The sequence below is a fragment of the Chelmon rostratus genome, chromosome 19, assembly GCF_017976325.1.
Source record: "Chelmon rostratus isolate fCheRos1 chromosome 19, fCheRos1.pri, whole genome shotgun sequence".
NCBI lineage: Eukaryota > Metazoa > Chordata > Actinopteri > Chaetodontiformes > Chaetodontidae > Chelmon > Chelmon rostratus.
This window is the reverse complement of record NC_055676.1, coordinates 21,342,567-21,366,760: the sequence shown is the minus strand read 5'-3', so window position 1 is coordinate 21,366,760 and position 24,194 is coordinate 21,342,567. Positions and strand designations below refer to the sequence as shown.

The 24,194-nt window shown below is 43.2% G+C and overlaps 1 protein-coding gene across 2 annotated transcripts in view; it reads right to left on the bottom strand.

Moving 5' to 3' along the window:
* Nucleotides 1–23,863, bottom strand: part of lhfpl2a (LHFPL tetraspan subfamily member 2a) — a 37,475-nt gene extending 13,612 nt beyond the window's left edge. Inside the window, exons 1-2 of one of the 2 annotated variants that reach the window (XM_041960614.1) lie at nucleotides 23,696–23,863; nucleotides 8,807–8,872 (exon numbers count right to left, since the gene is read on the bottom strand). The gene's annotated coding sequence lies outside the window, so the exon portion shown is untranslated. Of the gene's footprint in view, nucleotides 1–8,806; nucleotides 8,873–14,616; nucleotides 14,627–23,695 lie in introns of those variants that run through there. The other variant, XM_041960615.1, reaches the window with a different exon arrangement.
* Between the last annotated feature and the right edge of the window lie 331 nt (nucleotides 23,864–24,194).

Genomic DNA, 24,194 nt, shown 5'->3' with positions numbered 1-24,194 from the left:
AAATTGGTCATTCTGCATAATGAGTACTTTTACGTTTGCTTCTTAGATAAAATAAATTACATTTTTGTTTGTAAACTACATTTTGATGCTAATAGGTTTGTACTTTTACTTCAGTAACATTTTGATTGCAACACTTTTTAATTGTAACCGAGTATTTCCACACTGTGGTATTGCTACTTTAACTCATGTAAAAAATCTGAGTCCATCATCCACCACTCGTTTAAAGTGTACTCAAAGCACATTTGCAAGTGCTTGTACACTGTTTCTGTTATTTTGAAGTATATTTATCTTAAACTCTGTGCACTAATAGTATTATTTTTGTACTTAAAGTGCGTTTAAAGAAAACACAAAACTACATGACTGGTGTACATCAAATGCATCTAGTGCACTATTAGTTTACTTGTACTGTGCAGTCTGAACTGACAGTATATGGAGAGTAGGCTTATGAGCACTACTACAAAGTACTGTTATTAATTAGTTGGATGTAAAGTTTACTTTAAGTTAGCACAACAACACTTGCACACCCAGTCCCAAAGCTGGTTTAATAACCAATGCATGAACCACATCCCCCACAGATCCTGTAACATCCGTCCTCTGTCAACAACAAATATCTGACGGCCAGGTTAGATGGCCGCCTGGATGCCCAGTTGACTGCCTGATAGAGCAGATGGTTCGCTGTCTGACTAATGGATTACCTTTGTGGCTGATGGGAGCAAAGTGTCCCAGGATTGCTTACAGCAGCACTGGGTGCATTCAGCCAACACTGCAGTCAGCTACAGTTCGTCTGACTTTGTGTTCACTCACACAGGGGAGACAAATTAGTTCCATATGAAGACGGAAAAAAGAGGCCGACTCAAACAGGAAGCGAGGCCGATAGGCAGGAACTTGAAGGCAGCGTGGAAAGCCTGAGGAAGAGGCCTTTCTTATCAGTTTGAATGGAAGTCAGGCCGTAACTGTTTAAAAATAGTTGCTTTCAACCCTGATGCATATATCCTGAACCTAATAAAATCTCTCCTTTGACCCTTTTCCAATAAATCCTGGTGACTCAACCTCACCTTGTGGTTGTGAAATGGATGGGAAGAGGCTAATGACTCATTTTAAAGCCACACAAAGTCTCCCAAAAATGTTTAGAATATCACAAAAATGCCTTTTCTCAGCAAAACAATGGTCCGCTGAGCTCCACCCTTAGATACTGTTGTTATGCCTGTCCGGCTTTCCTTTGTCTCACATATACAACTAGAAATTCACAGTATTCTCCAGACAATGGGTCCCTGATTTCAGGCGGAGGTACACAAAAGTCGACTTTCCATTTCGAGCCAGCAACCCAGATTCAGCCGGCCGAGCAGCTTTGGAAATTTCCCTTTGGAGATTAATAAAGTATCTATCTATCTATCTATCTATCTATCTATCTATCTATCTATCTATCTATCTATCTATCTATCTATCTATCTATCTATCTATCTATCTTTCTTTCTTTCTTTATCTGCTGGAGCTAGTTAGCTAATTAAGCTAATGTTAGCTGAGCCGTTTGAAAACGCCATCTCTGGCTGACTTTATTTCCAGCTGGCCCGTTTTAAAAAGAGAATCTCTTGAATGGGGTCTTAAATAATCAATTCATTCAGCTACATACATGATACTGTGCTAAAAGGCTAATGCTAAAGCTAACAGGTCCCAGGCAAAAGTTAGCGTCCTCGTCAGTTGATGATGCATGAAGATAACAGAAATAAATAAAATATTTTTGTACTGCAGTGTAGAGCTAGCTAGTCCATATTAGCCTACATGCCTGTATTTCACACCGTATGTTTTCAAGTTTAATGTTACAAGAGAAAACTCTGTTAGGATGAGGACCAAACTACGTGCGTGGCAGATGCAACGCTATCTCAGGTAACATTGCTGAAGTGTACACCTTCCTTCATTGAATAAATTGCAGGACAGAGCTACCAACATTAGCTTAAACTCTGATAACAGCATCCAGGAACATGAACAGAGGTTGTTGTTTAGATAACCTGGAGCCCCACAAGCTAATGTAACCAAGCTAGTTAATGGGAGTAAAGCTCAGCTACTGTAGATACTAAGCTAGCATGCAACTTTCATGGTTTACAATAAACACACTGTATAATCCATTCTTGTGCTCTTTTGTTTTTGGTTGGGGAAAGGTGAGAAGACGGACAAATCCAGATTTCAATATTACTAGAGGTCTGTGCACACCACTTCATCATGTGGAGGAATCCACAGCTGGAAACACCTGCTGGGAAATATCTCAGTCAACTTTCTGTTTGTATTCTCAGCCCCATCAGGAGCCAACCTGACCATGAGCGGACTGTTCTCACATATCATGTTTTTGATTCTGCGATACAGATGCAGATCAGACAGACGCTGACTTGCTATCTTTTTCGGAGGCAGAGGATTTCTCTTGGCAGCCTCGGACAGAGCGCAGGCCCACACATCAAAGACCGGATCAGGAGAGATCCCCAGCAGTCATAGCTGGAGCTGCACATCCACACACATGTACACACCAGACACATGCCGGGCTCAGCCATCGTCTGTCGGCTTGCTGGTGATTCATCTTTCCTTGTCAGAGTCGGATCAACAGATCTAAAGAAAGCTGACGAGTGTGACGCAAAGCAGGGTGAAAGCCTGATAACAGTCAGATAACAGGCTGGGCAAAAGAAATCCACTTGACAGTTACTACAACCAAGATGTGGATGAAGGTACTTTATGGAGAGACTTAAACATGAAAATCTTCTTGTTTTCTAGTTTCAGACTCTCTGTTTCAAAAACAAAACGCTAATATGTTTTCTATTAAATGTCCTGAAAACTCTCTTAATCATCCTCTCACTACATGCACCATGAAGACACTTTTATTTGATTGCTTCACATTAAGGCTGCAACTCAGAATCATTTTCATTATTTCATTATATTCACTGATTATCAAAATGTACTTTCTTTGACCAGCTAATCAATTAATTGACTTATTGCTGAAGCTCTACTTAACGTGAGAGATTTCTGTCTCAGTATTCTTCTCGCCAGTTTGAAGTGGGCAGGGCCTTCTTGGGGGCCAACCAATCACATTTTAACAACACAGGAACTGGAATCAGTTCGCATTTGCTGTTTGTGATCAAACCAAAGTGACGCAGTCCTGAAGAACCAGATTTGATTGTTTAACTGTTATTAACTTAAATTTATCCTGTTTAAAGCTGCACTAATTACGCTGCCCCCAAGTGGCCAAAAAAATCAATTCATGCTGCTCACGTTTAGTTTCCAAGTGTTTTAGGATATCGTCTGTTTCTGTATTAAGTTTACCACAAATGCATAGACCCAAGCGCCTACACCAAACACCATTTATATTATCACCATTTACAGATTTAAGATTGGAAAATTAAACTAGAAAGAGGGCGGACAGTTGGAAAAGTGTGTGCTGACAACATTGTAAAGATTTAGTCCTTTCAGGAATTTTAACTCTCGTCTTGGTCAGTTAGAAAGTCCTGAACATGACAACAACGCAAACAGTAACTTTCTGTGTCTATACACCTGTAACCTGGATATTCAGGTGCACCAAAACCTTATTTCGATAAAGCAGTCAAGAGTGAGTCAGGAAGGAACTTACTACAGAAACCAAATGCTTGATTCTGGCTCGTGTTGTGATTCCCGGATGTGCCTCGGATATCTCAATGAGGTTTTTATCTCCAAGTGTTTCCAATCTGAGCTACGCCTGCATGTGAGACGTCAGCCTACCATCCAGCCACCATGAAGAGGCTCCGCAGGGTTCACTTTTAGAAGCCGCGTGGAAAGACATGGAAGCGACGGACATACCGATGGAATATCTGGCTCTGAGCTTCCAGATGAGGCAAATATAATGACGACTCAAATCAGATGTGGATCAACTGGAATGCAAAAGAAATGTCTTGACAAGGCGAGGATGTGATACCGTACTTGATGGTAGCACATGGATGAAATAAGATTCACCTTTCAAATATGTCGGGCATTTCTCATCACCCAGCAAAAATGCTCAGTGTCAGTGCAGTTTGAAAGAGATCTGGACTGACACATTTGGAGTCGGGGAGTCTTCGCTGCTATACATTTGCTCCTCCGTGCAATCAGAGAATACTGAGGTCAGTCTGAATCCCACAGAGGGAGCAGCTCTGACCATCTGGCCACTTCAAGGCCCGTCAACAGGCACAAGGAGGCAGATGTTTAACATGCACATACAGAAAGAAGGCCTGCATCTACTGAGCACCATATATTTTCTCACCCACAGCCTGGGCAGGGCTGGGTCTTGTTTCAGTGTTTTCATAGTTGTATCTACGGTTCGGCATCAAAATATTACTTTTTACAATACCTTACTTACAAAAAGATGAACATGTTTTAGTTATAAAAAGAGGCCACAGATCTCTTGTGTGTCACGTTTAGGTCAGTGCCAAAAAAGTCTAAAGGTAGTTCTGCCCTGTCATGATTTCAACACGAATGCCACAGAGATTTCTTTACTAAGCTGCATAAAATGTTTCCTGCTACAGCTTATCTTCAATGACAACCTCAACATCTTATTCATACATTTGACCCCCATCCATTTATGTAATACGACAACTGAGGTCAAGAGACAGATACTTTTCCCCAGCGAGGTCACGCCACATCATTTTTATCCATTACGCTCTTGTCAGAGGTGGTTGTACTTCAGCATATCTTAGTGTGGGAGAGTTATCTCTGCGGCATATTTGCAAATTTATGAACGTTCTGGGGAGTACCGCTGGAGCGTAAACACACGGATGTGTTGAAGGTGAGGAAATCCCAACACTGAGCTCCGGGGGGAAGCGAGAAGGGAGCGTGGGAAAGAGGGAAGGAGGGAAAAGGAATAATAGCGCAGAGACCTGAGTGTTGAACAGATCCCAGAGCTTGTGGTCAGTGGGGAGTACACCTGCGGGAGGTGTGGAGCTAACATGTCGGTCGCAGAGGCACCGAGGACTTACAACACCAAAGTTAGAGGAACTGTGGAGAAACAAGCAGTCTGAGGGGAAAAAGAAAACACTTTCACCCTTCCCAAGAGTCTTTTTTAGTCCAAATGCATACATAGAGCATAATAAAAACACCACATAGCAGTGCACACATGAACACATGTGGACCTGGGCACACGAAACATGCACACCTCTATTTGATCTCAGTGTGAGCGGTCAACCGTTTCCCCCTGGAAACATCTGTTTATACAATCTGACTGGATGTGTGTCAGTCTGCTTTGAGTGCTGAGGTGGAGCAGGAGTCGCTGCAGTTGGAGGGACGGGGTAATCCTTCAGCTGTGCCTCCGAAGAGGAAGGCGGAGGTCAACAATCCCTCATCTCCTCATATTGACCATAACAGCCCTCGCAAGGCGAGCCCACGCCACGAGGGTTAAGAGGGTGATAGAAAACAAAGACCATCTGACATATCACAGTCTGGCCTCAAAGTGGGTGGCCAAGCAGACCACAGACGGGCAGAGTTTCACTGGACAGCCATCTTGTGAAAAGACTGCTCCCAACCGCTTGTCACAAAAGAGTTTTTTTTGTTGCCTGGTCTGAGTTAGTCCGTGTGGCGTCTCTGAGCTGTTAAATATCAGCTTGTGGCGTTTGAGCTGAGGATTAAAGAGGCTGAGGAACAGCAACAAAACAGAGATAACATCCATCACAATGGCACAGTGCTCTAAAACAGCAACACAATCACTCCTGTTTGTTGTGTGACAACAGAGAAAAATGGCCGCTGTGATGCTACAAACCCCGCAGGGCTTCTGAACTTCAGTGGAACATTTCTCCTTTTTAAATGCATATGTATCCCATATTAGCATTTTAACATAATGTAACCAAGAACAAAAAACGTGGTAGGCCTGTGTAACATTTTAGCCATGCTAGCATCACTTTCATGGATGGACTACCATGAAATTAGGCACAAATCCCTTCGGGATTCATTTTAATACATTTGATGATCTCCTGACGTTTGATCTGACGCCATCATTCTCAGGTCAAAATACCTCTAATACTAATGACGTTCCCATCAGCCTCAGCTGCACTTTGTGTTTAGTGTTAGTTAGCTAATGCTAGCATGCTAACACACTAAACTAAGGTGGTGAACATGGCAAATATTATATCTGCTAAACATCAGCATCTTAGTATTGTCACTGTGAGCTAATGTTGACATTAGCATTTAGCACAATTAGCATTAGCATTGCTGTGCCTGCAGTCTAAGAGCTGCTAGCATTGCTGTAGACTCTTAGACTACAAATCTCATATAACTGTTGATCATTTTTTAAAATATCCTTTCACACTGTAATTTATTTACATTAGTTTTTGCTGGAGGGTTATTTTGCTTGTTTGTTAAATGAATATATTGAGAAATACACGTCTTTGCCATCTGTCTTCATACATTTCATTAATGTAAGTGCCACATTAAAGTGAAGTGAAACATCACTTAAAAGAAATTTGGGGCTACAATCTTCACACCTCTTTCCTCTGGCTGCTGATGGACTGGGGAGCCCCAAGGAGCCCTCCTTAGTTTCCCACTGTTAGGGGGCTGCAGAGTTTGGGGCCGAACACTGTCTCCATTATGCTTAACCATTTCCAGCCCCACCTTAGCCCTGCAAACAGCCCCAGGGACCATAAACACAGGGGGTCACAGGAGAAAAGTCCTTCCACTTCAAAACCTCCATGCTTCTGTTCTCCAGGCCAGACTCAGGAAATCAGTCGCTCTGCTGAGCTGGGTGGACAGTATTTGTCCCTCTTCTCTGGGGGGAGTTAAAGCATTGGTTTCACTGTGTTTTGTGCCCGGGATGAGCGCAGTTTAATCCTTACTTTCCCTGTGGCTCTGACATAATCTCCCCCTGCAAACTGAGACCTCGCTGGCTGCTTTATCCAAACGCCCCTGGGGGCAGAGCCATTGCTGTTGACGGGCGCTCCGGGCTAAAACCCGATACCCTGCACAAAATCAGCAGTAAGCACTGCCGAGGAACGTTGGCACCGGATCCTCTCGAGTTTCGGATAATAAAAGCATCAAGTGATATCATCGCCGCTCTCAGGCTCTTGGCAAATCACATTAACAGCATGCGTAGGAGGCGAAGAGACGAGGGATGGACAAATGAGGGGAGAAGCTGGGGGAAAAGGAGACGCTGAGGACAAGCAGAAGAGGTGAGAAGCTGAGAAATGAGGCAGTGTGTTGCTATTGTCAGACTGGCTTCAGGGGAGTAAAGTGAGAAGAGCTTTCACTTGAGGACAAAGAGATGAGTGTTGAAGAGTCACACTTTTCTAAAACAAAAATCAGATTATACCAAAACTCTGGACACCACCACATATCCTGCAGACACAACAGGAAAAATGTCTGAATTAGAGCTGACGAGGCAGGATATATTAGAAGCTGTCATGTCTCATATTTCCAGAATAAATGAGCTGAGACATCCTCAGATAACAGCTAATAGAATTTTAGAGGTTTTATTATCAAACTTCCTGGTAGGAAATAAGAGTGTGTTTGAATTTAACAGATTATTTCAAAGATGAAACCTCAGTGGCAGTCTGTTCCTATTGATGGGTCCAGTACAGAGCGAGAGGACAAAGGAGGTCCAGTCAAAAACAAGTATGAGATAACAGGAAGTTGACCGCTGACATGAAGTCTCCCTATTTTAGGAACAACCTGACAAATGATTATTCTGTTTATTATCTCAGAGGGGGTTTTCCACTTTGAAATGACCTTCACAGGTGGTCCCTGCTCATTATCTCTCACTGCGTTGATTTCCTCCATATTGGAAAAACATGCACACCCCCAACACCCCCAACTTCCTACTTCATCCAGATAAATACACCAGATTCAAGAGTCAGCGTGGCAGCCAATGAAAATACAGCATGGACTTGAACCGGCTGAAGATGCAGTTTCACCTTCAGTTAATTTCAGGTCATTTTTAAGTCATTTACAGTGTTGTTGAATTATAGTCCAGTACATTAGTAGATTTCCTCCTTTACCTTTCTACCCTGTGAATCATCTTCCTTTAAATCATCTGTACTGCTGCCACTGTAACTTTCAGTTAAACCACGTTTAAAATAAAAACTGAATATTATAACCTTGTAAATGTAGGATTTATTTCAGGGCTGTTGTATTAGACTGAATTAGCTTTACCTAGACAAACCTTATCAGCTGGTAGTGTACAGTATATTGCAATAGAAAATGTGTTTTATGCCGTCTGTATTTGCTCTAAACTTTACTTTTTTGTGACTTTTGGACTGGATATTTGAACCCAAACAGGCTTTAAAATGCATCCAAATGAATTCATCTGAGACGGACAAATTACTCTTTGGCCAAATGTTCACAGCCAAACCTCAGACATGACTTTGTTTTCAGATGATTTAAAAGCCACTGAAAACTCAAAACTCCATTCATTTCTCTTTAACGTTAACTATTCACTAGTAAATAAGGAACAATCAGAGCTTAAAGTTCAGAAAAAAACATCCTTCACTTATTATTCATTAAGATTTCAACAATGAAAAACTACTCATGCTGAAAGAAAAAAGAAGCTGACTGAGAAAGAAAAGGTCTTCAGGGTCTTTAGAGGGGTCATGTTAGATAACACCTGCACGGAACAATAGGGGCCATGGGAACTGCTTGTATTTCCACTAGTAACAGACAGGTGCCCGGAACCCCAATAATATAATAACAAGAAAAGCAGGAAGCCATGTCTCTGCTTGTTTGGTTAGTCTACACAACTCCAAAGGGTCCTCCATCTCCTCAGGAAAAGCTCGTCACAGGTCAGCAGACTGATGATGAAATTAAAGGACAAACACATGCGGAGCTGTAAGACACCGACCTCTTGTGTGGAATCTCGTGGACGCAGATGAATCTTCGGCTAGATCCAAATGATGTCAGAGGAAACCTGTGGAGACAGCAGGAACAATGCAGTGGTCAGTCCAAATCACAAAACCACACCATCTCCAGAGAGCCACAGTTCAGTCATAGCTGGCTCCACAACTTCTCGTCGCTCGCTGGTATTTTCCATCCAAACCTGAGACAGAGGAGCAGCTGCACCTGGAGAAAACGTTTAAACTGTTTCACATGTTCATAAAAACAGAGCGAAAAAGGAAAGACGCTGATGCCTGCAGCCCCCATCTGACATTACGTGAGTCCCTGTGGCAAAGTTGCATAATTTTTAGCACAACAAAACACATTGTATGTGTGTTATATAAGCCAACCGAGCCACTAAGTGGGATAACTTATAAGCTGCGTGTGAAAGGTGTTGCAAGGTTAAAATACCAAAAATACCACATCCCAGTTTCCCACACCACAGCTCCAACTCTGAAATCAACACACAACGGTAGTCCAGCTGGTTCATAACTAACTTTAACTCAACACTTTCCATGTAACACATGCACAGCTTCAAACTAACTTCAGCTCTACGTAGCATTTTAGCACCTTTCAGCTCATTGTTTTGCTTTTGCTTTTGGAGAGGACGCACTTTGCTAACTAGTTTGCTACAAGAGCTTCATAATTCAATTTGATTCAGATCAAATCTCACACAAAAAACAGCCCAACGAGCTTTACGTGAAAGCAAAGCAAAAAAAAAAAAGCAGGAAAGTGTCGATAAACGGGAACATCCATGCATGCGAACACATAAATACACAGTTCAAAGTGCAAAACAGCAAGAAGTGCCTTTTAGCAAAGACATTAATCCACACATGCACATACATGCACATAAAGACACACACATACAATACAAACAAAGAAAACACTCGACTGAAAAGGAAAGTCTTCAGTTTGATCTTCTTGTGACTGAAGAGATGAGATGACAACATGTCAATGTTTGTTCACTGCTTGTCTCCAAGCGGCCAAACAACCAATCACTGCTGCTTTGATTCTGCATTTCAGAAAAGTATAATCAATTCTCCTCTTTTCAGGCAAGGCCACTATTAGCGGGAGCACTACCATCACGGTGTCAATACATCCACGTCGTGGAGAGCAATCCTTCCTATTGAGCTGAACAAGGAAAACTCAATCGGAGCAGTAACACTCATCAAACATTGTCCTGGTGTTACTCCGCCCTCTTCATACGAATGGAACACATACGTCAGGCTGGAGATAATTAACTAATGGCCGACTCTCTTTCCTTTTACTCGGCACTGTTGAGGCGTTTTAATGGATACTGTGCGGACTGAGCAGCACTCAGCTCAGTTAACTGCCAGGTCAATAGTCTCACTTCAATACTCACAGCATTAGTGGGATTGCAGAGCTTTCCGCCGACAGCGTACAAAATCACCAGTGTGGGATGAATGGCGCAGAGCAGATGATGATAACTGGTTGCTTTTCACCAAACACAGATAGGTGTATCTCCAAAGGAAGCTTTTGTGCTGATAGATGAACGGCATGTGACAGCGAAGGACTCTGTGGCAACCTTTGACTGGCCACGCAATTAATCTATCAGTGGACTCCTGTGAGTGATCACGAGAGTAGCCTCAGGGGCACTTTCTGCCTTTTCAACGGCAGCGCTTCACACAAACATACTATATACGCATGAGGATGGGTTCTGATAGCGGTTCCTTTTTGTTCCGGGTTGGTTAGACCCTTCGATTTGACCCTCATCGAATCTTTCCTTCCCAATAGACAAGATTTTTGATTCTTTGCCTCTACAGACTTCAAGTATACAAACACATGCGAACGCAGCGACGCAGCTGTCAACAAGAGTGACTGACTGAACATGGAGGACCACCGTATGCTGGTATCTGTCGCGACCCAACAGAGGCAGGGGATGAAAATGGGAGCCAGGCTAGTTGGTGGTTTTATCCTGTGCAGTGTAGCACAGTGAAAGACAACCAACGCCTCAAGGTGTCCTGACAAAATGACCAGCATGTTAGAATTCGTTTGACTTCTTTTGCCGAGTAAGACAAGTTCCCCAACGTGTACCATGATGTTGACCAACAGGAGCACAGTGTACACAACTGTAAACACGAAGAGGCAAAACAGGAATGACGTCGAAGACGACTTCTTCCCCTGCCTCGAAAAAAAGCCAGACGATAGCGCAGCTTTATGGTTGGCTGCCATCGTTTTTTGTTGTTGTTTTTTTGTTTGGACCAATGCAAATGAGATGAGGGTGCAAGAAGGAAGACGAACAAGAAGAAGCTTGATGGAACGATCAGATCTCAATGAATCTCAATATGGACACTGGAGACACACTGATAATGGGTGTTAATGTAATGAGGCAGACTCAGCAACAAATCAGCCTTCACAATGTTTGTGTGCCTGAAACACCCACAGTCCAAATACTGACGTCGTCCTGAACCTGCCGGTGTCGAAAATCCATCTTTGTTTTTGTGTAAAGTGATGCTCTGATAAGGAAATATAACATAATCAAATAAGGTAGAATTTACATCAGCATTTGGTTTATGAACAGTAATACACACAGAAGCTTCATTGGGATCACTGCACTAATAAAAAGCATACCAAGCATACAGCAGCCATCAGCCATTCAATAAAATGTTTATACTTTTGTACCTCGGGAAGACAAAGAAACCGACATCACAGCACATGTTGCCGTGATTTGATTTGATTGTATGGAAGTCATTTTCTTATCACAACCCGTTTACACGCCTGACTGTTTTTCTCACGCCGTGACCCGATGAAGGTGGACGCAGGAAAGCTCCATGAAATCCGTAATAACAGAGATAAGAGCAGGAACCACATCGCTGTAACTTCTGAATGAGAATACGTGTTCTCCTGCTCACCGTCATGAGCTGAGCTCTTTCCTCAGCAGTGTAAATTCTTGCCGGCATTTTCCAATTACAGAAGTGAATTTAAAGGGATTTTCCCTAAGTGTTACAATCCAGCCCCGACATGCACTGAACTGGGGAGTACCTCTGCGCTAAGGCAGTGTTAGATGCTGGTGTTTGGAGCTGAGCTGTTGAAGCTCTCCAGCTGGAGAGTCGAAGCTGGGGGGCAGGCTATTATGTGGGGACTGGGGGGATGTCTGCAGGCATGTTCACTGCAGCCAGGCCCACCACAAAGGGGTCTTTCTTAAAGTATTTAAGGGCTTTGGGAACAGGAGAGCTGCATGGAAGAGAAGTATGTGGTTGTCAGCATTTAAAGGAAGTGTTTAACATTTGGGAACTTTTTTGCTTTCTTGCTGAAAGGTAGATGGAAGATTAATGCTGCTCTCTTATCTGCCTATTGAATGTAAAGCGAGCTGGGGTTAGCATAGCTTAGCATAAAAGCTTGAAACAGTTGGAACAGCTAGGCTGGCTCTGTACACGGGAAAGGAAATCTTCTAAGTGCACCAATTTATATATATATTTTTTAAGAATTTGTTTAGGGCCAGGAAATTTGATTTCATTCATTCAAGAAATTTGTCAACCAAAAATGCTAAACATTAAATGGTTCTAGGGTATCTGGCTGCTTAGATCATAGCAAATTGAATGTTTTGGGGGTTTGGACTATTGGGTGGACAAAACAAGACATGTAATGGCGTCATGTTGTGCTTTCAGACACCGTGATGAGCATTTTTCTCCGTTTCTGATCTTGTAGAGGCAAAGCAATTAACCGAGAAAATGACTGCATGGCAAGGCTAACTGTTCCCCCGTTTTCCAGTCTTTATGCTAAGCTAAGCTAACCTCCTGTAGCTCCAAATGTTGCTGTTAGATATGAGATATGTATTGGTCTTCTAATCTAAGCAAGTAGCTCATGTAAGCTACTTTCCCAAAATGTCAAACTGCTCCTTTAAGAGTTTCAGTGGGCACACATGCAGAGGCAAACTGTGTCTTCTGTCTAATCTAAATTAAAGGTTGACTCTATCAACGCTGTGACACATCAAGCACTAACATTATATCTGGCAGCGAGGAAAGAGAAGAGGAATCAGACGCATCCTCCACTGCATCTGTTTAACAGTGATTCCTCCGATCCGCTCTCCTCCTCTTCACTCTGGGCAGTAATGAGAGGCATGTGAGGCTGAGCCGAGAGCTTTCTCATTAAAGTAACCAGCTGAGAGTCCCGTCCCTCCGGCTAACACACACAACACAGGTGTTAGCAAGCAGCTCCATTCGCTCTCTAGCACTCAGGCGCTGCTTCTGCAAAGTGTTCAACAAGCCATTCGGAGCAATCTCTGAAGGAGTCCGGAGCAAATATTTAAAGAGCACAGAAGGCTCGTGAACAGGGAGAGAAACAAGGGACAGGTGAGGCGCACCTGGCTGATCTGAAAGGTCAAATACAATGTGTTTATCTTGAGTGTGTGTGGACAGTAGAAACTGGATTTACAGTTGTTCACCATGTGGGAACATCTGCTTCTGGAGTTTACAGAACAACAATACATATTGTAAGCACAAACTGGGTTATATAAGCCCCTATCTTAAGACTGAATGGACATTACAGCTGCTGTCTGTTCATACAATACAAAACAGACGTGACCAACAATGACCTCATCACTGTGCTCAGCAGCCAGTGTGTGTGTGTGTGTGTGTGTGTGTGTGTGTGTGTTTTGTCTGTGTCACTGGAACATTTTTATAGGACTAGAAAACCGTTGCTGCATCAGCACCACAGAAACCGCTCAGTGGATTCAGTATCCTACATGTGGGACAGTATTTTTCAGTGCTGTTAAATTAAAAACAAGTGGCAGTTGATAATAATGCTTGACTCTGTCATGTAAAATGTATGGAATGCACAAAAAAAATGGAGCGACATAAAAAGCATGAATAAAAGCAATTATTGTTCTTGAGAATAATAAGCATTGTCTGTTCCTGCTCAGCTGGGCAGCTGCATTACATTTACCACACATTATTTTAGGAGCCAGCGCTGAGACAGAGGGGCTTTGAAAGCTTTGCCAGGAGCTCTTCAAAGAGAGGAGGAAAAAACGTTGGGTTTCTGGTGCCTGAGCAGCTTCCGCCTTGGGTTTGGGTGTGAGTTTGGCCTCTTGATGGCGGCTCAGGCACAGAAACAATGCTGTTTCACAGCCACAATGAGTCTCATAAAGATAGTTTATGTTCAATAGAGCTGAGAAGGGGGGGGGGTATCCTCAATGTTACTGATCATTCACCGTTTGGGAGGATGTTTATGTTACAGCCACCAGTTTTAATCATTTCAACTTCCTTTCTGAAATGTTTCATCAGTCATTTGGCAGATCAGTCTAAATACTACAATACCCATGAGCCTCGGCTGCTGTGACTCAAACACTTCGTCTAGAGCTAACAGAACAATGGCCAAGCGTCAGTAGGAAGAAAACACTGAATTTGTCAAAACAGAAGCCTACTGATTGTGTACGATTGTTAAAATTGATTTAAATACATAATAGAGACACAGAATTGTAAAAAAAAAATCCTACAAATATCAGGAAAACTCATCTATGACACAATATTGAAAGGAAATGATCTGCTTAAAATTCATCCAAATCGCTCGTCTTACACAAACTCCTTGCAGACAATTGTACAGTTTATCAGTTGTTCTGTACTGCTGTTGTTATGCATTGAATATAATATGAAATACCCATAATATATGTAACATATTTTCCTTCCTTCTTTTTTATCTTGTGATTTCTTTGTTCAGATGTGCTGAAATCATCATTGCAGCAAATGGCCAATTACTGTGCAAGCTTTCAATTTATTTTTCAGCAGTAAATTCATAGACACGGACAAACAAAGACTTTACCTCTGATGTGTCCTGTAAAATGATTATCTGCACATGAAAATCGATCCTCAGTGACAGTACGTCCCCATTCGATGACATCACACTACTGACGTCCAGCTCTTATCTTGTCAGTTAGTCCCCAATTCCCTTTGACACAAACACACACCCATTTCCACTTCCACAAAAACACTTAACACTGCAGCACAAGCCATTGCAAAAGGACTCGGCCTGTAAAGTAAAAACACAAGGTGTGTTTTACTCCCTCAGGCGTGCGCTGATTGCACACTCTGCACTAATGCAATGATTATCCACACTCTATCCAATTTCCTCTGTGTGTGTGTGTGTGTCTACATGCATGCACGTATGTGTGTGTATGTCCTGCCTGTAAACCACAGACCGCACACGGCACACAGAGATGACATCACCTTGCAGTGATTAGTCTGTTAGCTTAACATTAAACATAGCAGACGGCTGCAGCTGCATCATTCAGCAAGACTGGTTTCTAATTCTCATTAAAGCGCTTTAAGAAGAGGAAGAAGAGATTTAAAAAAACAATGACTTTTAACTGACTTTGAGTCTTCTTAGGTCAGACGTGGTGAAGTCATTGTTGACGTCTTCCTTTAGGATAAAAGACAGGTGTATTAAATGCTCTTTAATGTGGAGAAGAGGGTAATTTCTCTGAATTGGATGTGGGCCAGGTCTCTCCCAGACATGATGACAGACATAACGAGCAAAGGGGTTTCACATGAGATCACATACATACACACGCACACGCACACACACGCTTGTATATCTGCTGCAGCCTCGCTAATGTTTGCCAAGCTGTGGTATCATGTCTTAAAGAGGCCTCATCTTTCCTGTCTAGCCTGTGAACCTGTGAACCTACAGTGATAAAGATTCCCAGTCAGTGTCACAGGCTATCGGCCCCCAGGAATCTAATGGCTCTGCAGTAACAAGGCCATAACGGCTTGTTAATGCGCCTAACCATCCTGAGAAGCAGGTAAGGTCGCAAAAGCGTTTCCATGATCAGGGACGTGCACGACCGGCATTAAACTGAGCCATGCCGACAGTAGAGCAGACACACTTGAAAAGCTGCTTTGGTGATGAAAGTTTTCTGAAGTTCCTTTGAAAAAAAGTTCAGTTGATCCAAAATGCAACAGATTTTCTTATTTACCTCTTTTGGTCTCTAGCTGTGCAGACAGTTTGAGATTATTGCCTTCATACAAAATACAGTAGACGTGTATGGAATAGCTTCTGTGCTACTCTCATTATTGAAATCCGACAACAAAATGTGTAATGCACCAATCTGACCCAGGGGACTGACATCAACCATGATACTGACCGAATTAAGTGGATCACAACATGAACAATTCTCCTTAAATACATTTTTTGGTCAATATCATAAAAAAAAACAATGCTTCAGCTACAAGTCATTGTGAGCGAAGTAGTAAATACTGCAAAGTTCCAGGTATACAGGTTTTAAATATGGGAAAGGAGAGCATATACCCTGAGGTATTTAAATTAGTATCAGGAGAGAAAACTGGACTGGCGCAGCCCTAGTCAACACCTGTACTGCCTAATCAGCCAAACTAAAACACACAGTAACACACAGTCACACACACACACAAGTTCACAGGCTTCTGCCATGTTTGTAACAGTTTCCATCATATGTCTGCATTTTGGAAAGTTTCCCCCAATTACACTACAACATGTGAGAGCAGGCATACAAAAATGTCAGCTTAGTGTGGAAAGAAGGGCAAATCAGATGAAAAAAAAGGTCGACCAAACCTCTCCAATTTTATCCAGATGGACAGAAAAATGGATGGAGGTCAGCAGTGGCTCTTAAAAAAGTGCTACCCCTCAGAGTGACTGATCTCTGGGGCAGTGGGCTCGTCAAAGGGAAGTCACGGCACTGGCGGAGGGATGGAAGAAGACGACGGAGGGGGAGAAAGAGGCGGCAAGGGTAAAAAGGCACGCCTGCCCCTGGGAGATGGATCACAGATGTCTGACCCAGAGCTGCTCCAGTTAATTGTGAAACAAAAGACTTACCTCCTCTTTCTCTCTGTCTCTTCCTTTCTTTACTCTCTTCCTTCCAATCTTCCTTTTTCTTTCTGAAATTTGTTTTCCTTTATGCCTACTCTCTGTCTCCACACACTATCATTACTCGCCTCTATGATTCACTTTTCTTGTGCCTGTGTTTACTCTCTCTCTCTCTCTTCATGCAGCGAGGGACAGCGTAATCTCTGCTCTCTTCAGATGGCAAATGCCACTTAGCTGTTGAGGGCTGCCCCAAATTACAACAGCAAACAAAGAAATGCCTCATTCCCTGCATTCTTTTTTTTCCCCCAAAGCAAGCATGCATGTTTTATAAAGGCTTTGGACAAGAAAAAGCAAAGGTCAATCAAATTGAGACAGCAGGAGAGAATTATGAAACAGTGGCACTCACTTTTTGCTTGAAAACATACTTTGATTGCAGCAGTGGGCTGTCGCTGTAAAGAAGCTTTCCTGGCAAAATCCATTTAATTTAGACAGCGGAGAGGTGAGCCGACTCTGAGCTGAAGCTATAACTGTGTCAGTGTTTATTTAACCGGAGCCATGTTGGTGCTGATCATACCTGAGATTGTATCAGACAGGATGCATCTGTTGACAAGCCTGTGGCTGGGAAAACTCGCCTGGCAAATTCCGGTTAAATTCAATTAAGATGTTCATATCAGCTCGGTATGATGGCTGCAGCTTTGGGGCGTATTGCTGATCTTGTTTAGAGTCATAGCTGAGAATCAAGCCTGACTGAGCCCTTCTTGTGGTTTTCCCATGAAACAAAAAATATTTTACAACAGCCTGATATTTGTACTGAAGCTTATGCATATATATGTGTGTGTGTGTGTGTGTGTGTGTGTGTGTGGTCCCACAGGTGCAGTAACATTATACCATCCCAGTGCATTGGAGTAGTCACCCTCACCTGGAGAGTCCTGACACTACAAATCAATGCACAGCTGCACAGATCATTAAGCAGACCTCTGCTCAGCGGCCAGGGACACTCACAGTGAAGATTAGCGGAGACATTCAGTGAAAATTTCCCATGGTTTTACAATTTTACACAACAGTTTCACAATAAACCCGCAAAGGTTTTTCGCTAAAACCCTTCAACAAACAGGCCGGGGAGGGAGAGGGGACGACATGCAGCAAAACAGCAATGTTTTAACCCTAAGAAATGGATTAAGCAGTGTGTTTGTAAGCGGCAAACATTCGCATGTACAGCTAACTAGCTTACTGCCTACTGGAGTAGCAGCAGAGCTTTATTTCCAATCGAGGCCATGGAGCATATTTCATTTACAGACTGATATTAGCTTGGGGAGTTGAAGGTTACGCTAAAGAAAGCTCTGGTCATGATTGGTACATTTGCTGTGTAGTATTTCCCCACTGTGCGGAAGAAGAAGCTAGGCTAACGTTAGCCGGCAGAGTCAACAACTTCATACTCATTACCTGAGTTAGCGTTATTTTAGCCAAACACATTGGCTAGTCCTCATCCTAAAAGACTTCTTTCTTATAAAAAAGTAAAAACACGCTGTTTGAAAGTACAAAAAAATTGTTTGTAAGCTATGTACGCTAAGAAGCAAAAAAGGGTCCTGTTAGCAAAAATAGATTATAATGCAGGAGGAGTATTATTTCTTTATCTAACCTCCATGTCTTCATTAGCAAGTGGGGATGCTAACTTTTTGTCTGGGAGATGCGGCTAACCTCAGTCTTTAGCACAGTATCATAAATTTAGCCATAAAGTCTATGTTTTAAGACAGATTTTACAAGGCTCTCATTTTAAAATGAGCTGGAAACATTAAAAGGTCAGCGAATGGCAACAAACTCATTAAGCTAACGCTAGCTTAATCAGCGAGTGAGCGAACGCTGATAAAATCTACTGTTTTCATTTCACCTGGAAAAGAGATATTGTTTCCCAAATGTGAATTAGAAACCTGCTTTTGTCTACCTTTGTCTGAAATGACGGACCCATTTTCTTGAGAATGACATAGAAACGAATGTGGTAAATCAACATTATCATTGTAAACTGCATACTGCGGGAAAAAGAAAGCCTGACAGACACAGCTACAGACACAAAGGGATGCAAATGGTCAACTACTGGGAATACAGTTGGTAAAGTGAGCAGGATTAGGTCAAACCAGTGACCTGCCTTGTACAGTATTTAGCATGAGTCACCTCTATGAAAAGTAGGTCGGCCAAGGCATGATGCTGAGAAAGACACTGTTATAGCCGTTGGTCCTGCTGCTGTGCTCTGGCTACCAGCGTACAGCGGTGATAATGACCAGTGACAGCCTGCCAGTCCAAACCAAAATAGGGTTTCCATAGTGCTGGTGAAACCAGGACCCAAACACAGGGAATCAGACCTCTGGTTGTGAGCAACGTGGGCTCAGCTCAGCTGGAGGATTTCTCAGTAAAGGTGAGTGAAAGTGAAAGGACTTGACCAGTAACAACAATAACTATGACCGTCTGCTTGCAGTCATTGTTTTCTTTCTCTAATATGAACTGGGAACCAACTGGACCATTAAAGCACAACATGACTTTCAGCCGTGACACAAACACAATGTACAATCTTGTGTAATCTTGTTCATACAGCTTAAAGACTTTTCCATGACCTAAGCCAAACTGAACATATGATACTGCCTTATCGCACAGTACACACAGACTGCCTATTGTGGTAGGTCTTAACCTTCCGTCATTAGCATACAGCTGTGAGGCTGAGTCCCTGAAGGACTCCAGTTCCAGTTTAATCAATATTCAAACATGCCTGATACAACATCAGCTGGTAAATAAAGACAGGATAAAGACAGGGAGGAGACGCAACGCTGACTAAGAGACATAAACTGAAGCAAATGTTTAACACAACCGGCAGAGTTTAATGAGCCTGCAGTTGCTCGGGGACTAGATATAGAGCTGCAGGCCACGCAGCTGCAAAACCCACCGTCCGTCTGCCGTGCATTCCCCTGAGACTGACCCCCAGCTCACCACAAAGGAACAAAACCCACTGCACCCATCAGGAGGGTCCTGCCCCCCTCTCTGCCCTCCACAAGTCATTCACTTCTTTGGATGTCTCTGTCTTTCTCGGGGAGGGTATGTTCCCCACAGCCTTCAGTTGATAGAGGGGACAAGTGTAGGGTGAGGGCTTTGTTATTGTGAGGACCCCACCCTGCTGGTTTCCCAGTAAACAGCAGGCTGCAGAGCTCCTGGAGGGAGAGTACCCCCAGGACAGGCTCATCCCAGGGAGGCCCTGAGGTTGGGGAGACTCGGACAGAAAAGGAGCGACCAGGGTGGCAAAGAATAGCAGGGGGCAGGAGAGAGAAGGGTGATTAGCTCCCTGCTGCCTAATCTAATCAGTGTGCATGACTGCCCCACAGCGTAGCATGGAGGGGGGAGACACGTAGAGAGTTAGGATGTTTCGTCAAGTAATCATTCAGAGGGCTGTGGAGGGCTGGGAGAGTTAAAGCGAGCAGCAACAGAAGAGGAGGACACGTGGGAAAGGTCATCACGTAAAGGCTGCTGGACGCTGCCACATTTCACACGGACATGACATGGTTTGCTCTCTGACAGACCGCAAAAGTACAGAAACCCACGACGGGTGCCATGAAAAGTCAAAAAGCTTGATCCCACAAGCAGAACGTCCTTTGCATGGCATTAACACACCAAGGAACCTCTGATTAGTGGAGGACCTGCTCTGCTTCCTGAGCCTAACCCTGAGATTCCAACGGCCGCGTCTCTGTGACGGCACGTTTGCAACGCGTTCTTGTTCTGTTCTCCACATGGCTGCAAAATGGAGCAGGGCCGTTTCAGAAGCAGAGCGTCCAGCCTGCCTGATCTTGTGAACTTTTCTTACCATGGGTAAGTAGGCTTCATAGGTAAACTGTTTATTTTTTTGTCCGTTTTAATTGCGTTTATTGTTGACGTACGATCAGGAGTCTCCACCGGGTGTTTCATTCTGAAAATTCACCAGATTCTCTACAACGTTCCTGTGTCAGACTTCCTGTCTGGCTCGATCTGCTCTGCGCAGATTGACAGTTGTTGGTCCAAAAAACCGTAGAAGAAGCAGCGTAGATACGCGGACGTGGAACACGGACGTTACGCGCCCGGTGGAATTCAGGGCTCAGACGGACAGCAGTGGAGCATCTCATAGAACAAAGCCTCTTGGACGCCTCTCTCGTCCTCCGTATGTGCAGACTGTGACACAGACTTTTCCAGTACTGGTGAAACAGCCCATCTCTGAAGCGACTCTATAAAAACTCGGACACACGGCTGCTTTTAATCCACTCAGAATTACTCCTTTTAGAATCTTGGAATGGAGAGCCTTATAACGTAATGTGACCCAGTTTAGATTTGTCTGAATTTTAACAGTCTTCCTTGTATTACGTCAGTTTTATAGCCAAATAAACAATCTTTAGGGTAACAAGACGAGTATTAAAAACCCTCTCTGATGTGTTGGTTTCATTAGGGCACTTCCTGGATGCTGCTGTTGAAAGTTTTACTCATTGAAAATGAAGAGAATACTGCAGGGTGGAATAATGGCCAAAAAAAGTGTTGGCGGTCAAAAACAGATGTTGCTGTGGGTAAGTGAATGTTGTAACTCTGTGCACAAGTGCAACAGTTACAGGAGTCTGAAGCAATACGATGCAAATAAACCAGCCTTGTTATCAGGAGGATATCTACAGCAGGGCTTTCCTGTAACAAACTTTATTCCAGATGTTAGTCCCAGCCGGCCAGAGTCATCTGGCTTAACCTCTGACACAGGAGCAGCCGTTCATTTAGCCGATTTCACACTCTGGTCATGGTGACACTACGGTCCTGGCTCTGGTTTCAAGCACACACTGATAGAGCCCAGGTCTGATTTCCATCAGCAGATCACTCAGAGATATTTACACTTACAGATGTATAAAAGTAAGTGTTTATTTTGGATCCAAATGCATGAAATAGATGGAGATCAAATCCTCAACCGAAAATAGCTCTCATTCCAGGAGAAATACACTGACCAATCCCATAAACTGCAGCCAGCATCCTGGATTAATGACAAAAGCACAACCATAAAAGCTGGAGAAAGCACGAAAGGCAGATGATGTGGTCTGCATGGATAAGGTTGGCAGTTAAACATTAGGTTTTTTTTTGTAACGTACATTAAAAGTCACCAAGTGCATCATCTGCACTGGGCAAAAGGAAGGCTGGCAATACTTTTTTCCCTGCTTTGAAAGTTTACCATTCTGTTTAGGAAGGGGAGAGGAAAAAAAACAACATAAAAGAAGTTTTCCAAAGCATCTGCACCGCCAGGCTGCCAAGGAGAGAGAAACGCATGTATTTTTGCTTTTCTTGTGGCCTGAACGGAGCAAAGAAGCGTTCTGCAGGGTCGTAATGAACAGGCCAAACACGGAGCACTGAGGGACCACGTGTGCTGGCACATAAGCTCAAACCACTGGCAATCCCTGACCAATCCAAGCAACCGGCATCTTTAACGCTAGTCACTCATTCAGTCATGACCTAAGCATCATTAACATCTGAAGCCCAGTTGCGTGCCTTAAAAAAAAAAAGAGAAATTACAAAGGAATGGCTCGGGCTAATTACAGAATATAGACTCATGACCAAAACCACACATCGGCTGCACTGCTGCAACTTCACTGCTGGTATTAAAGTGACAACAATACATTGAAGTACAACAATTTAGCACATTCAGTTTATGATAAAAGCAACAAAAGCTACAGTGCATCTATACTGTTGATCTATTAGCAGATAGAGCAAATTCCACGTGGAAAAAGACAGTTCACATGGCTCTGATCTTTCCTACCACAATGAATCAGTGACTGAGGTTTGGAAGAAAACCACTACATCTCTCAGGAACACTGTGTCTATTAAAACACTGCAGTAAAGCAGCCTCACACGTGGAAAAAAAAACAGCGCGTGTTGGGAAACACAGGGAGAAAAAGCAAAGCAGGGTTTTCCTTATGCAAAATACATGATAGTGTTCCTGACTTTGGTTACAATGTGGTCCAAAGACTTCTGAGACAGCCTCTGCCCCCAGGAGCCCTTTCCCCTCCACACACAAACACCGGTTTACAGGTGGGACCGGTTCTCAGGTTTACTGTTGAAATACAACACGAAAACAAGACAAGAATCTGTGCCGCACTTTGTCAAGACCGCTGACGGACTTTCTGCTGCAGTTAGAACAGCAGAGCAACCTTAAAGCTTCAAGATGTCCTCTGAAGTCCACACACAGAAACAGAGCCAGGATCAGGTGTTTGGGGGTCATGATGCTTCTGGAGGTTCTTTCAGGGAGAATAAAACTCGGCTGCATGTAGATCTAATTAGCTCATTAATTGATTTGTCTACTGACGGAAAATTTGTTTAACAAGGATAAATACAAACTGCCAGCTTCTCAGCTGTCAGGATTTGTTACCTTTCATTGTCTTATTTGATGGTAAACTGCATATATTTGGGTTCTTGACTGCTGGTCAGACAAAACAAGACTTTTTCATTATCATCAGTCACTATTTTGACAGATTAAAGTCATATTTGAATGAATAATAATGCATTCTCCTGTTTAAGCTTCTCAAATGTGAAAATGTACTGCTGTTCTTGTCGAAATATTATAGGAAACTGAATATTTTGGGATTTCTGAAACTTAAAAAACCAATCCCCGTTCAAATATCTAGCAATTTAGTTACAAACCTACCATGCACATTGTCACCCAGCTAAAGTTGTATGAAAGATGTATGTCACCCAACCTCCATCAATTGAAACTGTAATAAAAAGCGAATTAAATGACAAAAACCCAGAAATGGGTGTCCCACCGGACCACATACTAGCGGCACATTGTGCAGCCGCGTCGCCTGGCAGAGCATCAGTCTGTTCGGCTTTGCTGCCACGAGTTTCCCTTCACAGCGCTGCGAGAAAATACCACAACTAGAGAGGTGGAAAAACTTGGCTGAAAGTCACAATATGTGTGGCTGAGAGTCTCCATCCAGGCTTTTTTCACAAGCGAATAATCTCTCTATTGTTGCCGTTCAAAAGTCGGTTTAAAAAAAGGAGGATTTTTGTCTTCAGCGCAGCTACTTACGCGTAAAGCTGCTGGCTGTGCGGTTTTCAAGCGACGCCTGTGAAATCCAGCAAGTTTGAAGGCTCCTCCGGTGTCTTCTCTGTGGTTTATGCAGGTCAGGTTGTCCGATCTGATCCTGTATTAGTTTCTTCTTTTTTCTTCAGTGTCTCTTCTTCATCCTCCACGTTTCTCCGGGACCACAGGAGAATGAATGGCTCCGTCTTCCGCTGCCCAGACAGACGACTGTTGAGCTGGGGAGTGACTGCTCCGTTAGCTCCCTCCCTCATCCACCAATCACTGCTGCTCCTGCTGGACTCATGAGGCTGAATTATTTATTTAATGTCACCATGTGATCAGACAGCGTTCATATGCTGAGCTGCTGGAGGCTGCGTGGAATAAAAAGATGCATAAAACCAACACTTGTATAATTAAAGTGTGGGCTCTCTGAATGGTTCCCATGCAAGCATCATGGGAAACCAGTGTTAGAAAGTAACCATATTTACTCACGTGCTGAAGTACA